Source organism: Lissotriton helveticus, chromosome 2_1 (assembly GCF_964261635.1).
Source record: "Lissotriton helveticus chromosome 2_1, aLisHel1.1, whole genome shotgun sequence".
Classification (NCBI taxonomy): Eukaryota; Metazoa; Chordata; class Amphibia; order Caudata; family Salamandridae; genus Lissotriton; species Lissotriton helveticus.
In genome coordinates, this window is record NC_136059.1 from 644027292 (window position 1) to 644044221 (window position 16930).

Sequence of the window (16930 nt, forward strand, 5' to 3'; positions counted from 1 at the left end):
TTGATTCCGGTCCAGGGAAGACATGACTTGGCAGTTCGGGCTGGACTGTTCCCATGAGGCACTGGGTCAAGGCTGATTTGCATATGGCCATGTCTGAACTGGGGTGGTGTGGAGTGCAAAAAAATGATGGATTTAGGCCCAGATCTCTGTACTGGGGTGAATGTATGACATTGTTCTGCATTCTGTCTATCAGCTGTTGTTTTTGCATTTGTCACCCCGAGTGGGACGAGTATGCACAGACGTGAGTCCCATGCTCTCTACACCACTGGAGTCAAGCTATCCTGGTTGATGACGGCTGATAGCCAGAAACCGGTCCTAGGATGCTTGATTCCGGTCCAGGGAAGACATGGCTTGGCAGTTCGGGGTGGACTGTTCCCATGAGGCACAGGGTCAAGACTGATTTGCATATGGCCGTGTCTGAACTGGGGTGGCTTGGTGAGCAAAATAACGATGGATTAAACCCAGATCTGTGACTGGGGGTGAATGTTTTGCCATTGTGCAACATTCCGTCCATCATCTTGTGTGTTACCTCCTCACCCACAAACACAGACACCGAGAGAACCATAGATGTAGTCAGACAACCAATCATTCATAAAGCCATTCATGTATCCACTAACACACTCATACACCCACTTAGACATTAACTGACAGACATATACACACATTCACACAACCAGTCACTCACCCATACATGCCCTGAGACACCTAATCATTCACTTTCACAGTCGGTCATGCACCCACTGACTCATCCATACAGTCACTCATACGCCCACTGATTCACCAATACACCTTGATATATTGATTTAACACTCATAAACTTGTAAAAAACACTCACAGTCACTGTAAGTAAGTAAGTAAGTATTTATTAGCACAGTTAATTAAAACCAATGCAATACAAAAAGCGGAATATAAAACAAAGATATAAAATGACATGTATATTTTTTTTAAAACATAGCATAAACATTGCTGTTCTCACAGTCACTGGATGATGTCATCAATGATGCCATCTGTGATGTAATTTGAGATGTCACTAGTGATGTCACTAACCATGTCATGAGTGATGTAAAATGTGAGGTCATAAGCAGTGCATTGCAGGGAAGCTGTTTTAATTAGCTCAGCTAACTATAACAGCTGAATTTCTCTGGTTGTGTACGAGTGAAATGTCAGCCTAACTATAACGTCCCTGTAACCTTTGTTTTGTTTCCATGAATATCTAAGGTTTTTAAATGCTAATTTCTAACTATAAAATCCCAGAAACCTGTGGTTTCTTTCAGTGAATATATATATATATATATATTTTCAATAAAAAACATAGGTTTCAAGGACATTATAGTTAGAAATTAGCATTTAAAAACCTTAGAAATTCACAGAAAAAAACATACCCACGAGGGCCCCCCACTCTATTATAATAGGGGAGGTGGTGGTCCCCGGGGCTGCAGGGGGGGCCGCGTGCCCCTACACATAAACTATAAAGCACCGGGGAGGTGGTGGACCCCAGAGCTGCAGGCCCCCGGGGCCCCTGCTACAGAAATGAGGATTGCCATGGGACCTGGCTCACCCGGGGGCTTTAAAAAACAAAGCGTGGTAGCCCACGCTTTGTATCTTTTTCATTTTCAAAAACGCTTTTTTTGGGCCTCTGTGGGACCCCCTGACCAGGCCTGGGGGTCAGGGTGTTTTTACCCTGCCCCCTTTTCTTGTTTGTAATATATCGCTCATCTTTTCCCTTCTCCCTCAGTACCGAGTCAAAAGATGGCTGCCAACCCTTCCTGGTTTGAAGTGTTGGCAGCCAATCAGAGGGAAACTCATTCTCGGGAGGGCTCAACCAATCAGATCTCACAATTCTCAATTATCGATATCTGTAAATCTTCAAATATCTCAAAAACTACTGAAAGGATTTACACCATTTAATAGAAAAACATGCTGTCTGGACCAAGAGCTAGCTCTCTGACAAATTTGGTGTAATTCCGTTCAGCAGTTCAGGCTGTAGCCGTGTCTAAAGTTTCCTATGGAAATTAACATGGAGAAAACACGTTTTGGGACCCCCCTTTTTTCTCAGCCCCCGCCTGATGAATCACCCCGAAACTTTCAATACAGGAGCTGACCTAAGTGAACGATTAATTTTGAAAATGTCATGAAGATTCGTCAAATGGTAGGTGGTTATAGTTAGGTCCTTGTTTCTTTTCAAAACATATTTTTTAGTTTGCCAATATCTTTGGCGCTGTTTGAGGAATATACTTTTCAAACCTAATGGGGCGCTCAGGTCACATCCTGTCTTGAAAGTTTTGGGATGATTCATCAAGCAAGGGTAAGAAAAAAAGGGGGGTCCCAAAACGCATTTTCTTCATGTTAATTTCCATAGGAGTTTTTGGAACAGGCTACAGCCGAACTGCTGAACGGAATTACACCAAATGTGGCAAAAATGTAGCTCTTGGTTCAGAAAGCGCCCTTTTTAAAAAAAAAATGGTGTAAATCCGTTTAGTAGCTCCTGTGAATTTCAATAAATAAAAATATCGATACATGAGCACTGAGGAGAATCCGCGAATCCTCCTGAGCACGAGCTTCATTCTGATTAGCTCTCTACACTCCAAACCAGGAAGCGTTAGCAGCCATCTTGTGACTGGTTAACCAAGTCACAAGAAATCAGTAGAAAAAAAGAAGAAAAACAAGAAAAGGGGGCAGGGCAGAAACCCCCTAACCCCCTAGGCCTGCTCAGGGCTCTCACAAAGAGCCGAAGGGCCAAAAAAATTATTATTAAAAATAATTTCAGCTGAATTCACGCTGGCTGCGCGAATCAAGTCGAAATTGATAATTATGGTGTGGGGGCTGTGGGGGCTCCCACTGCCCTGGGGATTGCCACCTCCCCGGGGCTTTGTTTATCACATGTGGGGGCCACACAGCCCCCCTCAGCTCTGGGGACAGCCACCTCCCCAGGGCTTTTCTTAAACAAACTACCTCCAGATACCCTGGCTTTCCTATAAGGATGTATGCACTTTCAGGTCTGGCATCAAACTCCTCTAGGTTCAACAAGTGATGATTTAATATTGCAAGAAGCACGGGGCGGTATGCATAGGATGTATAGGTAGTCACGCATGTCAGTTACGCTAACTACACTGCCATGCTTCTACTGTGTACTTTGAACAATTTAAAGAAAAAAAAAACTATAAGATAAGCTTGGCAGAATTCAGACTGGCTGGTGCAGTTGGTGCAGCAGTGTTTGCAGTCTGGCAGAGAGAGCCTGCTATTTCTCTCACATGAAAGGACACACACACAAACTCTGTGCCGTGAGAAATCAAGCTCATTGTGTGTCCTCACCTCTCGCCCTCCTGGCACGCCCAATCAGCATCCACTGAGCGTTAGTTAATATTCAATTAAAAGATAGGGTTACATTTGCACTGAGGTTGGACATTAAGCAACACATACAACAGTCCCATTACATCGCTCTCATTCAGCTGTCACCCCACTTTGTGCCCCGTTCAATGCTAACCTGACAGCTTCTCAATGGCTCCCCGTCATTCAGCCCTGGACTGAGCCTTCATTAGGACGACAGCCCCCTTTTTTGCCTTTAATAAAGAAATACTAAAATGTCTTATTTCGCTACAACCTGTAGCTTGTAACTGAGGGCCAGATGTAGGAAGTCTAAAACCGGTCGGTAACAGCCGATATTACCGAATTTCAGCCATTACCGACCGGTATTATTCTTTTCAGATGTAGGGGCCTAATTTAAGGATTCGGTAATTTACCAAATCGGTAATTTAAGGAATCGGTAAGTTACCGAATTCTTAAATACCGATTTGGTACATTAACGAATCCTTAATGTAGGAAGCACTCAAGTGAGTGCTTTTCCCTTGTAAGAATTCTTTATTTACCACCAACTACAAGTTGGTGGTAAATATTAAAAACCCTACAAAAAGCAATGTTGTGCTTTTTTCAAGTGTGCCATGTGGCAGACATACATGCCCTTAGGATGTATGTGTGCCACATGTGCACCCATGCACTATACAGGGGTGCAACAGGGTGTCAATGTGACACCCTGCCACCCTTGTACGTCTAATCCCTTTTACCGATTCGGTATTTACCAAATCGGTAATTCTCATTCATTCCTATGGGCCTTCAGTCCCATAGGAATGAATGGGGAATACCGAATCGGTAAATACCGAATCAGTATTTACCGAATTTTACAGATTTGGTAAAATTTACTGAATCATTAGCTACATATCATTTACCGATTCTAAAATATTGAATCTGTAAAATTCGGTATTTTAGAATCGGTAAATGATATTTACCTACATCTGGCCCTTAGTGTTTAATTCTATATTATCAGGGGTTTAGAGCCCTATATAGCGGCACTAATTCTCCCCCAGGCCTCTCTCTCTGCGATTTGAATCTGGTGTCAATAGGTTTCTTTTGCGTTTCAGGGAGTATCATCCGGTTAAATGCTTGTAATTGACAATTTCGTCTATCATAGCCCAGCTTGAAGTCCTTTCTCGCTGATAATGTGGTCCTAACACAATCGAACATTCAATTCAAAAGCTGCCTTGCTTCTTAAATTTAGCTGGAAGGCGTGTGGTAGAACCTGTCTGATGGTTTGTTTTTTAGCCATTGCTTAATTTTGAGGAAAAAAACATAGTGCACAGGCTCAGAGTTTGTATTAGGAAGCTGCCACAGGACCTTGAGAATGCCAAGGTGGTAAGTGGCAATACTGCCAAGTCTTGATTCCCACTCATGTCTCCTTCTTCTGCCACCCTATATTTCTTGCATATTTACCTTTCTCCTGGAAGCTCTTTTCCATCCATTCTTGTTCCTTTTGTCACTGGTTCCCCATATTTCTCACCCTCCCACTTTCTCCCTTTTCTGCCTTTCTCTCTTTTGCTCTGTATCAACGTCTGCAAAGGAAAAATCAGTCCCTGTCCCTAAAAATGAGTACTGGTGCCTACCAATTTCACCCACTGGAACAAATTAAGTATTAGGTACCCCGCTTGTACAGTCTGATGTGCATGTGAGTCCTTCCTGGTGTGCAAAGTTGTTATATTGATTGCTTTGCTTTTAAAACATAAGCTTTAAATTGAATCATTTCTGGGCCTTATACAAGAGACTCTGCATGGCAGACCTTGAATGTGCATGAAAGAAAAGTCAGGTGTTAGAGGCGGATGTGATAGGAATTTGCGCTTCAGAAGGGTGGGAGATTAGTGAATTGGAATTGAGGGGGACAGAGGCACATGGGGCAAGGGGCATCATATACCCCCCAATTTAGCAGCTTGAGCTGGGGTGGATGTTAGTGGACAGCTTAGTGTCACATGAAACATTTAAGATGCTATTCATGGCTACATTCATCTTAGTCTCTAAGAAGCTAATAAAGGTGTTCTCATGGAGTGGAAAGGGGGGAGAGAGGTAAGAGTAGAGTCATAATGAGAAGTATTCTGAGAGGATGGATAGAGGAATGAATGAATTAATGCAGAGATGGGAGGAGTGATGCTGGGTGATGGATTTATGGAGAGATAAATGGATGATGGATAGATGTGAGATGGATGAATAGATGGAGAGAAAATACATGGAAGGATGGAAATATGAAAGATAAGATTATGGATGGCTGAAAAGGAAAAGAACAAAGGAGACAAGGAAGGATAGATAAAAAGAAAAAGATTGAGAGAAGGACAAATGGATGGAAAAGGTAGATAGATGGAAGGATCCCAAAACATAGAGAAAGGATGGAAAGAAAGAATTAAAACAAGATAGAAAGAAGAATGGAGAAAGGAAAGACAAAAGACTGAAGGAAGTATGCAAAAAAGGAGGACCAACTTTTATGTATTTTCGAAATCCCTAATTGGGGTCAATAGCTAGAATACCTTCTGGGTTTACTTGACTCACTCACTCACTCAGAGCTATATGGGGCACAGTTGAAAGTGGTGGATATTTTGTTTCCTGGCTATTTCTGGGCTGACAGTGATTTAGAAACAAGGAGTCAGTGAAAGGATTAGATTGTAACTGGGAACTATACGTTAGTGGGTAGAACTCACAGGAACGTGGGTCTGCTAAAGAGTGACTTGATGACTTCTTGTTGACAAGACACCTTGTTTAAATATCTGGCTACTGTATCGGTGCATTCTGAGAGTTATAGTCCTTCTCAGTGGATGCTAATTGAATGGAGGCCAAATGGAACCAAAATTCCTCACATGGAGACCCATATCAGATAAATTTCCACTATCGTTGGCCAAAAATTGACCTATAAATGAAAACATAATAGTTGCCAGGTTTCCCAGGTCCACACATAATGTGCTGTTCCAGTCCAAGGTTAGCTTTTTCCTTTATATTCTTGGACTTGTAGTCCATTTTTTTAATGAAATAAACAAGACTAAATGTCCCAGAATTCAAATAAAAAACCTGAACTGCAGCAACATGTCATGCATGGACCTGGGAAACTTAGCAGTGCTAAAGAGTATTTACCAACCACTATAAGCACTGCCTTATCAGAATTTAGTTCAAGCAATGACTCCATATCCACTCCTGCATAGCCAGCATTAAATCCAACAGTAACCACATCTCCCCAACCTGATGAGGAGCAGGTTGTTGTCACTAAACCTATAAGATTTCCAGCTTTGCCAGCAGCACCACCAAGCTTTACAAGTTTTCTACAAGAATAGCTGCTCTAGCCCAGATTGTTCCCAGTAGTCATGGTTTTGTAATAGGATAAATAAGACTACAAGTACCAAAATGCAAAGAAAAACCTTGACTGACACACATATTTGGGCTTGTGTAGACCCAATTAATTCTAATCCCTGCTATTCCAGATTTTATCAATTGTAATAGATATCTTTCCACCCACACCCATAAAAGTGTCCAGATTACGAACTCATCTAATCCTTACCATCTCTCTAGTGCGCACATAGTCCCGGATCTACAAACATTTCACACAAGGAAGCACAGCAAGTAAAGTGGCTGCGCTGCATTATGGGAAAGGGAAAGAGCAGAATTGCGCCATTATTTTCAAAGAAACTTTGGGTTGCCTAGAGCCAATGCAGGCAAGAAAATTTGTGTTGCTTGGAGCCAATGCATGCACCCTTGAGTCATTGTGCGAGGGATCCTGCATTATGTTCAGGATAGGCTTTTTCCTCTTTGCTTGTGTGATGTGGAATGTGCTGCATAATGCAGTAAACATGCAAAGCAGAAATACCGAGAGGAAATAAATATATTTCTCCTCATTATGCTAGCCTCAAGCAGGCACACATATTTTGGCACAAACGCATGTCTATAAATCTTTTTAAATATGGGTTTGCCTCAAAATCCATGGGTAGATGCACAGGAACAGCCATACACCCCAAATGGAATGCCCCTTGACACAAAATTTGCATTGCTTAGTAAATGCTAAAATACATTTTGTGTTGGGTCTGCTTAAAAAAGCGACACATCCTGTCACAAAATTTTGTAAATTAGGGACCCAGTGATGGTCACTTATATACCATTTATAATGACCAATTCTGGTTATTTACAACAAACTCATTGCTGTAACTCATTTATATTAAACTTTTAAAAAGCACGCACAAAAAGCCAATATGCCTGGGTTGTTTTAAGTCTATGTTTGTGGTTGTGTGAAATGTCTGGATTCAGTAGCGGAAAATTCACAGAGGCACTTAGGTGTGTGTCAGCAGAATGCTGTGTAAAGCAAAGAATTGTAGTTCACATGTTTTAAGCCACACTCCTAATTACTTAGGATTCAACTCATCCACAGATACCTCCACCTCCTTTTTGCCTCACTTAAAGCACTGTGGGTAACAATAGGCTTTTGCCTACATACAGCTAAAAGCTGTGTCATAGGGGAGACCAAACAATGGTGATGCTGTAAAACTGTGGAGTCCTTTAAGCCAAATCTAAAAATTGTAGTGCAGAAAGAAGGAACAACTGCTTTGCTTTTCTCTGACATCTACCATGCAGCATCTATTTGAGGGAAGAAATACAGCTGGTGGTACACGTCAGCGGGTGGAGTTGTATTTGCTCTCTGGCAAAGAAGTTCCAAATATCCTCAGCTTTTTGTGGAGTCAAGCACAGAGGGAGTAACACGGGTGAGAAACAGCAATATGGAGCGCAGGCAGAAGCAAAAGGAGGGTGGAGGTGGGAGAATGATGAAGGATGGGGTAGGGGAAATAACAGGGGGGCGGTAGAAGTTACACAGAGTGTGAGTAGAAGCAACATAGGGGAATAGGTGGGAAAAATAACACAGAGGATGCAGGGAGAGAAGTAAACTAATAGGGAGAGACAGCAGCATGGAAGGGGAATAAAGTAAAAGGGCAAGAGAGCGATGGGAGCAGTCAGCTCTCTTGCTTCTTTATGCACCCTCTTTCCTCTTTCTGCACCGCTGTTGCTTCTTTCTGTACTTCTCTTGCTTCTATCTGCACCTCTCTTGCTACTTTCTGCACCTCTCTTGCCTCTTTCTGCACCCTACTTCCCTCTTTCTGCACCTTTATTGCCTCTTTCTGCACATCTCTTGCCTCTTTCTGCACACACAGGGCTACTTTTAAACTGACCTCAGGCTCAACAGTGCACACATGCAAGTGCAGAAAAGGGCTGCTGGCCTCTAAACAGCCATGCCCTATTATATGCTAGGGACTTAAAGATAGTTGTAATCCCCTTGCCCTCTTATGTACTAGGGCACACAAGGGAGGTCATGCCAATCACAGGGGTACCCCAACCCATAGTGTACCTTAGTATAGGTGTTTTCACTGTATTCTAAGTGTCTTTCAGCAAAGCATTGGGTCCGGGTATGGTTAGGCAGAGCCCAGGGTCATTCAGAGTCAGTTTCCACCAGTACCAGTCAGAAAAAAGTTGAGGGGTGCCCAGGGCACAGGATGACTTTGCCACAAGGCCTTTTTCTGCACCTCTTTTGGTTCTTTCTATTTCAATTTACACACATATATAGTTATACACACACTACCTAACTCATTCAAACAGATACTAACACATACTTACTCTCTTATACAATCACTGAAACAAGCACACACTCCTGTATACAGCCACTCTCCCAATCACTCACTCTCACATATAGTTAGTTATATACTACAACACTCACATATACCTGCTTTCACATATGTAGTTACTCACACATAAACCACTGAGACATACATTCACTCACTGACACAGCCATACGCACACTCACTAACCCATATAGCCCCTCACGGATGCACTCATGAACCTATATACCCACTAAATCACCCACTCACACATCCATGCAGGGAGTCACAAACCTCTACCCACCCACACAGATACTCAATCATCCATATAGGTATTCAGACAACCAATTAATAACTGATATAGACACTCATGTAGCTAGTCACCAACCCATGCAGCCACTTACCCCTTAACTGACAGACTGATACAGACAGTCACACAGATTAGACATTCACCCATGGATTCACTAAGACATGTTTAATCACTCACTTATACAGTCAGATATGTACCCACAAAATCATCCATATAGACACTCATACACCCACTCATTCTCCGATTACACCTTGGCGTATATATAGATAACATTCTTAAAGTTTTCAGAAACACTCAGTCACTGCATGATGTCATCAGTGATGTCATCAGTGATGGCATTTGAGATCTCACCAGTGATGTCATATGTGATGTCACTGACCATGTCATGAGTGATCTAATATGTGACATCTTCAGCAGTGCATTACGGGGTGTGAGTTATAGTTAGCTCAACTAACTATAACGGCCCAATTTCTCTGATCTTGTACGAGTGCAATGTCCAACTATAACGTCCCTGAAACATGTTGTGTTTTCAGTGAATTACTACGTTTTTTTAATGCTAATTTCTAACTATAACGTCCCTGAAATCTATGTTTTTTTCAGTGAATTTCTAAGGTTTTTTCAGTGCTAATTTTTAACTATAACGTCCCTGAATTGTATGTTTTTTTCAGTGAATTTCAAAGGTTTTTTAAATGCTAATTTCTAACTATAACGTCCCTGAAACCTTTGTTTTTTTTTCAGTGAATATATATATATATTCACATCATTTCTAAGATTGGCAGTTTGTTTGAGCCTACGTCCAGATACATAGACTCTTTTTTGCAGGTATTTGTGAAGGCATTCCCAGCATACATTCAAGACACTAGGTACTTTTTGAACAAAATCACCAATGTGGTCTGGAAAGAATCCTATCTCCTGATCAACATTAGATGTGGTTAGCTTACACACGAGCATAGCTCATGAAGATGGTCTACGCCTTTATTTGAATATACGACCCATCAGCCTATTTTAACATTCCGGCATGTTAGTGGAAATGCGTAGATTGTGTTTGAATAATAACCACTTTATATTTGGAGGAGACACATACAAGCAGTTACAAGGAACGGCGATGGGCACCTGCTTCGCCCCAAGCTATGCCAATTTGCATAAGGGCTGGTGGGAGGAGCAGGTGCTCTAACCCAAACACCCCAGGGAGTGAAACGATCACGTTGTAACTTGGATCCGATTTATTGATGATCTCTTTGTTTTGTGGGATGGCTTGTGGGATTCAGCTAAGCAATTTGTGCAGGACAATAATGACAATGACCCGAACCTGAGATTTACAGACCACATCAGTAAGTCCAGTGTATCATTCCTAGACCTTGAAGTATACATTCAACAGGGGTGATCCATACCCACACTTTAAGAACATCGACAGCTGGAAACACCATCCTGCACGCAGATAGTTTTCATCCTCAGAGACTCAAAATGAGTATTCCGTATGCTGAGCATCTGAGGATGAAGCGTAACTGCAGTGAGGCATTGGCTTTAGCAGAACCGCAGGATTCACTAACAAAAAGATTTGCTGAGAGAGGTTACAAATCTGAAGTACTGAATAAGGCACATGAAAAGGTAAATAAGATTGAAAGAGAGACACTCCGGAAGCCTGATACAGAAAAATTTAAGAGAAAGAGGAAAACCTCAGGAGATCAAATAGGGATGATCACTGGTTTCAATGCCTACCATTCTAATGGGAGAGATAGTCTGTGGATGCATTAATATCTGGTAAAATGAGATCCAATATTGAACAGTTTGGTGTCACATAGACCTATGAGCATGTTTAACAAGGCAAAGTCTATGAAGAATAATTTGCTTAACAACAGCCTGGAAGTGAGTAAGGTGGAAAGTTGGTTGAAAGTAAGCCCCGGCTTCCATAAATGCTTTAAATGTAAAGTGTGTAAGATTGGTCGGAATGAAAAGCAGGTCATTTCGTCACTTATGAACAGTCTATGGAAGATTAGATGTTCATTGAATTGCAGAAGTGAGTACGTTGTATATATTCTACAATGCACATGCCCAAAAACGTACGTTGGTAGTACTATACATATGGTGCACATCCACATAGTGCAACACCTCATGGCTGTAAAAAACAATGACAAGAACTATGTGGTCGCCCGACACATAAATGAGGTACACAAAGGCAACATAAATGACCTGTCATACTTTGCAATAGACCAAGTTCCTAAACTCAGAAGAGGTGTTGAATGAGAGGGGAAACTTTGCCAACTGGAGTCCAGATATATTTTGCTGTTTAACACCAGAATCCCTTTGGATTAAATGCAGACGAAGATCAGCATGTTCATTTAACTTAGGTATTCATTGAGAAGGTTTTTAATTTTAATTTTAGCAGAGTAAGGAAGTGGAACCCTATGAGTGGCACAGACAGATGTTATCCATGTTAACCGTATATGAGTAATGGATGTAGGTTGAACATGAAGTGTTGCAGATATAACAATAGAGGTTTTAGTAATTCATCAAGGTGGTAATTACATTTTGGGTTCTCTGTGTACATAGAATATATGAAATGTTAATGATATTATTTATGTATTCTAAGATGAGATATTAAGTCAATGCATGTTTCAATTCACTAATGGACCATAAAAAACCTATGTCTAAGTACTGTAATGCACTTGCACTTTATTGCCGAAATTTGCACATGTCTAGGTACTTTAATGCCCTTGCACTTTATTGCCAAAATTTGCATGCACATGTCTAGGTACTTTTATGCACTTGCACTTTATTGCATCAATTTGCACAGGCATATAGACTACAAATTTGGGTTACAATAATGAAGCATTTGCACTTTTGAATAATTCTAAGATGAATCTCTAATCAAAATTGAAAACATCTGAACTCAGCATGAGAGAAGCAAACGGAGGTCCAGAGATACTTGATGAATGGCACTTACACTTTATTGAATATTTTAACTCATGATTAAGTATAAGTATTTTTGTTTGACTGATTTAAGATCCAGTATAGTTATGACTAAGCTAGTAGTATTTTGCTCAACATAATATTTACATTGGACAAAATGGGTGCACATTATTTCATGCTACTTTAATGAAGTATATTTAAGAAACCTATGAGGGAGGATGGCCCATTTTGTATCTTTTAATGAGATTTATCATTATGTAGAATAACTCTACAATGCTGAATATCAAGCATTAGTTTACATAGGCGTTTTATGTGCATGATATATTATGAAAACAGAGATAAATGAGAGTACAGGCACGTGCCCTAAATTATCGTGCCATGAGAATTTGTGTTAAGCCATGTGCATTACAACTTTGAGAAAGTCATAAGCTCGTAATTCATGACAATTACATTTTTATTGTTGTTTTAATCATGAAGTATCATTATAATTTAAAATGTAAATTGTAGCGAGATTGGCAAACAATATTGATTTGTTGTAAAGCTCTTTGGCATATTCCCTTGTACCTGCTCTCTCTTTATCAGTTGGAGTCTGTCATTGCTATATTGAAACTGAAAAGGTCTATCCGAGTTTGGGTATATTCAAGATGACTACTCGGGCAAAAGGTTAATCCAAGACTCAAAAGTTTGGTTTCCGTATCCATGAGACACCTCTTACTAAGGTTGACCACTGTTAAGTTTGTAGTTTCCGCTAGCGTTTGCTTGTTCTCTTCCTGCCTCCGCCTGCTCTGCGGGTTTTTCTATGGGTCCCTCTGGGGTTTTTTGTCGAGTTCCATCATAGCGACAGAAGTAAATTACAGTACTTTGGTTTTGATTTTATCCCAACTAATATACGGAGTGATGACAGGCAACGCAAGTTACGTCGTCTAGAATCTAGATACATCATTGAATTACTGACCAAATTTCTGAAGGGCTTGAACAGTGGAGAGGTGCTAGTGGTACATCTGGGGAAGTAGTTGAGTAGTCCTCTGCCTTTGTTTCAGGAGTGTCTATTGTCTTTTAAAGAAGCTTACATGAATTTAATGCTGATGAATTGAATAAGTGTTTCAAGATGAACATGATTAACTGTAGAAATGCTGTTGTAAATTGTAATAATTTTGGTTCTCGCAGATATGATATGATAGAATTTTCAGAGTAAGGGACACCAACCCATCCACGGTGAGATTTAGTCTCTTTTTACCCTTTGGCAATTGTGTAAAAAAATTATGCCGACAAACGGCTATATTGGGTCACTCAGTAGCACGATAATTTATGCAACATTAACTGCTGGTGTGTCTTGTGACTATGCATTTATGAATTCCAACATGGCGCTCATTCTTTGCTAAGAGAGTTTGTGTCCCTTCTTGATTTCTATGCATGACAACAAAGCTTTATTAATATTTCGTCTTCGAGGTACCATGAACACCGAAGAAGGCTTAATGCCGAAACGCATTTGCTCAGAAGCAGAAAATAAAGAAATTTGCAAACGCCCCCCGTGAGTGCGGTAATTCTTTTTGGGAATACAAAGAATTTGAGTGTGTTTATATTGCGGTTTTTCCACTACCGCGACCGGCACCCGCCTGAGAGTGCACCGTAAGGAGGTGGAGACTGAGCGCGATATATATATATGTATACATATTACCTACTGGCGGTCACCAGTAGGTAGTTATAGTTAGGACCTAGTTACCATAGGAAAATTGCAACATTCTATTCCCAATACCTTTGGCGCCGATTGACGAATCTTCGCAACATTTTAAAAACGAATTCCTTGTTGATATCAGCTCCTATGTTGAAAGTTTGGAAGTGATTTGTCAAGGGGGGCCGAGAAAAAAGGGGGTTCCCACAACGTGTTTTCTCCTTGTTAATTTCCATAGGAATCTTTAGACAAGGCTCGAATGGGTGAACGGAATTACCCCAACTTTGGCAGGGAGAAGGATCTTGGTCTGGAAAGCACGCTTTTGTTTATTTTGTTTAAATCCATTCAGTAGTTTTTGAGAAATATATAAATTTACAGATATCGATATTTGAGAATTCTGCCATCTGATTGGCTGAGGCGTTACGAGCACGAGCTTGCTGCTGATAGGCTGTGAGCAGTGCGAGCGGTTGCCACTAGGAAGTGTTGGCCGCCTTTTGTGATTCCGTTGAAGTGAGTAAGGGAGAAAAGGGCAGGAAAAAGTGGGAAAGAGGAGGGTAGGAGCGCTGTGAGGTCTGTAGGGTGGTTAGGGTGTGCTGTAGAGGGAGTGTGAAGAGATGTATTTAGCCCTACCGGTGTGAAAGTGCTGCTTTGCCCACTGTGAGATGGTGCTGAGGTCAGGTGTCGGTACACTCTGGGATGAAAGCAAGCGTGTAAACCTTGAGCTGAGTGCTCTAAACTGATGTGCTCTGGGCGCAGTAGCATACTGACTGAAGCGAAGCATTTACCCCTACCGGTGTGAAAGTGCTGTTTTGCCCATTGTGAGATGGTGCAGAGGTGAGGGGCCGGTGAACTCAGCGATGAAAGCGTATGCCTAAACTGTGAGCTGAGTGCTCTGTAGCATCCAGGCAGAAGCGAAGTATTTAATTTGTAATATAAAAGGGTACCCCTAATAACGTTTCCTATACCAGGGTCTGCATGACATATATGAAAAGAACCATATAGGAAACACAATACAAAAGTGGACTAAATACTTATACATACATGTACACACCCATAGGTATATATTATTCAAAATTCATTTTAATTCAATATTTTATGTTAAAAAGAAAGAGAACAAGTTTCATATATATACATCTATTAATAAGACAAAAAGTCTTGAATCAATCTCTTGTTGCGACGATTATCAAATGATACAATTCCGTCTATACAGTATAGTCAATGATCTATACCTACATCATCTTTTCAATCCTATATCTATATTCATATGTCACAATTACAATGACTATCCAAAAAACAGGGAGGGAGAAAAGGAAAGATAGAATTCATATACATATATGTTTCATGGCTAGTAATAGAGTCTAAGGGTGTTTCGGCCTTGGGCCTTCATCAGGTAGCCATGTGATTTGAAATCTGAAAAATAAAGACAAGGGAGGGATATTATAGGGGGGTGTCAGGGGTGTAGCTAAGGGGGGTACATGTTAACAGTCCTACTTTCTAGACAATATATACATTATAATTACAAAAGGCAATAAACATACATATTTACAATTGATACACTGTCACAGAAAGTTCACAAAGTAAAACGAAATAGTAAGAATTTATAAAAAATGAAAATGAAAATTGTTATTATACAGTTATCTCAGAAGTGACGAAGAAAAGAGTTATGCACCTCCTCCATAGGCAATAAATATGAGAATAAAAATCATCCCATAGTGCGTGAAATGCACCCGTGTCTAGGTGTATTGCGGCGTGCTTCCCTATTACCTACCCGGCCAATTATTTACCTTCTGCTAGGATCCAACCGGCAGCGGTGCTGTGAGTGCTCGAGCGTAATAGCAACTGAGAGCTATGGCTGGAGGACAGAATCGGAATAAAATAAGCCCCCAGAAACCATAATTATTCCTGAATCGTCAATGGTGTATATGGAACAGGGATTATTAGAGCAAGAGAGCATACTCACCCTCACACTTTTAATCAATAGAGATAATGGGGGTGGGTTCTCTCTGAACAACAGTGTTCTGGCAATAATGATAAATGGAGTATGCTTTACTACAGATAGATGTGTGGCCGCTTTGTCCTACAATGATGGCCTCATTATCCTAAGGTATAGTGTCTGCTCATATCGCGTCCACCTGTTGGACTGACCAGAGAAGCAAAGTATTTACCCTTACCGGTGTGAAAGTGCTGTTTTGCCTAGAGTGAGATGGTGTTGAGGTGAGGTATCGGTCAAGTCGGGGATGAAAGCATGTGCTTAAACTGTGACCTGAGTGCTGTAAAAAGATGTGCTGTGGGCGCTGTAGCATACTGGCCGAAGTGAAGTATTTACTCCTACTTGTGTAAAAGTACTGTTTTGCCCACTGTGAGATGGTGGTGGGGTGAGGTGCCAGTACACCTGGGGATGAAAGCGTATGCCTAAACTGTGAGTTGAGTGGTCTGTAGCATACTGGCAGAACTGAAGTATTTACCCTTACCGATGTGAAAATGCTGTTTTTCCTAGAGTGAGATGGTGCAGAGGTGAGGTCCTGCTAAACTCGGGGATGAAACCGTGCGCCTAAACTGTGAGCTGAGTGCTGTAAACTGATGTGCTCTGGGCGATGTAGCATATGTGTGCAGGTGGTGTTTGTATGCGTTTAGAGTATAGTGGGAGTGGGAAGCAAACTACTCACTGGTACCGGTCTGAACACTCTGGGATGAAACTGTGAGTGGTGGCCATCTGAGCTGGGACCATCCCCGGCGCCGGTTTTGGAGCTGAAAAATCTGGGAGTGTGGATAGACTCGGGTCTGACTTTCGTAGGGCACACTAAAAGAACAGCGGCTTGCTGCTTTGGTCTGTTGAGAGGCTTAAGACCTGTTCTCAAATATTTTGATGCCCCAACCAGACAGCTTGTAATCCAGGCCACTGTCATCTCTCGCCTGGATTACGCGAGTTCTCTTCTCGCTGGGGCCAATCAGGCCGAGCTTACTCGATTACAACTAAACATGGCATGGAACCTCTGCCTCACAATGCAGAATGCGGGGAGAGATGAAGCAAAGTATGTGCGAAGGTGGTAAGTAATTATTGATTATAAAAGTATATAATGCAAAGCCTTGAGGGGATGT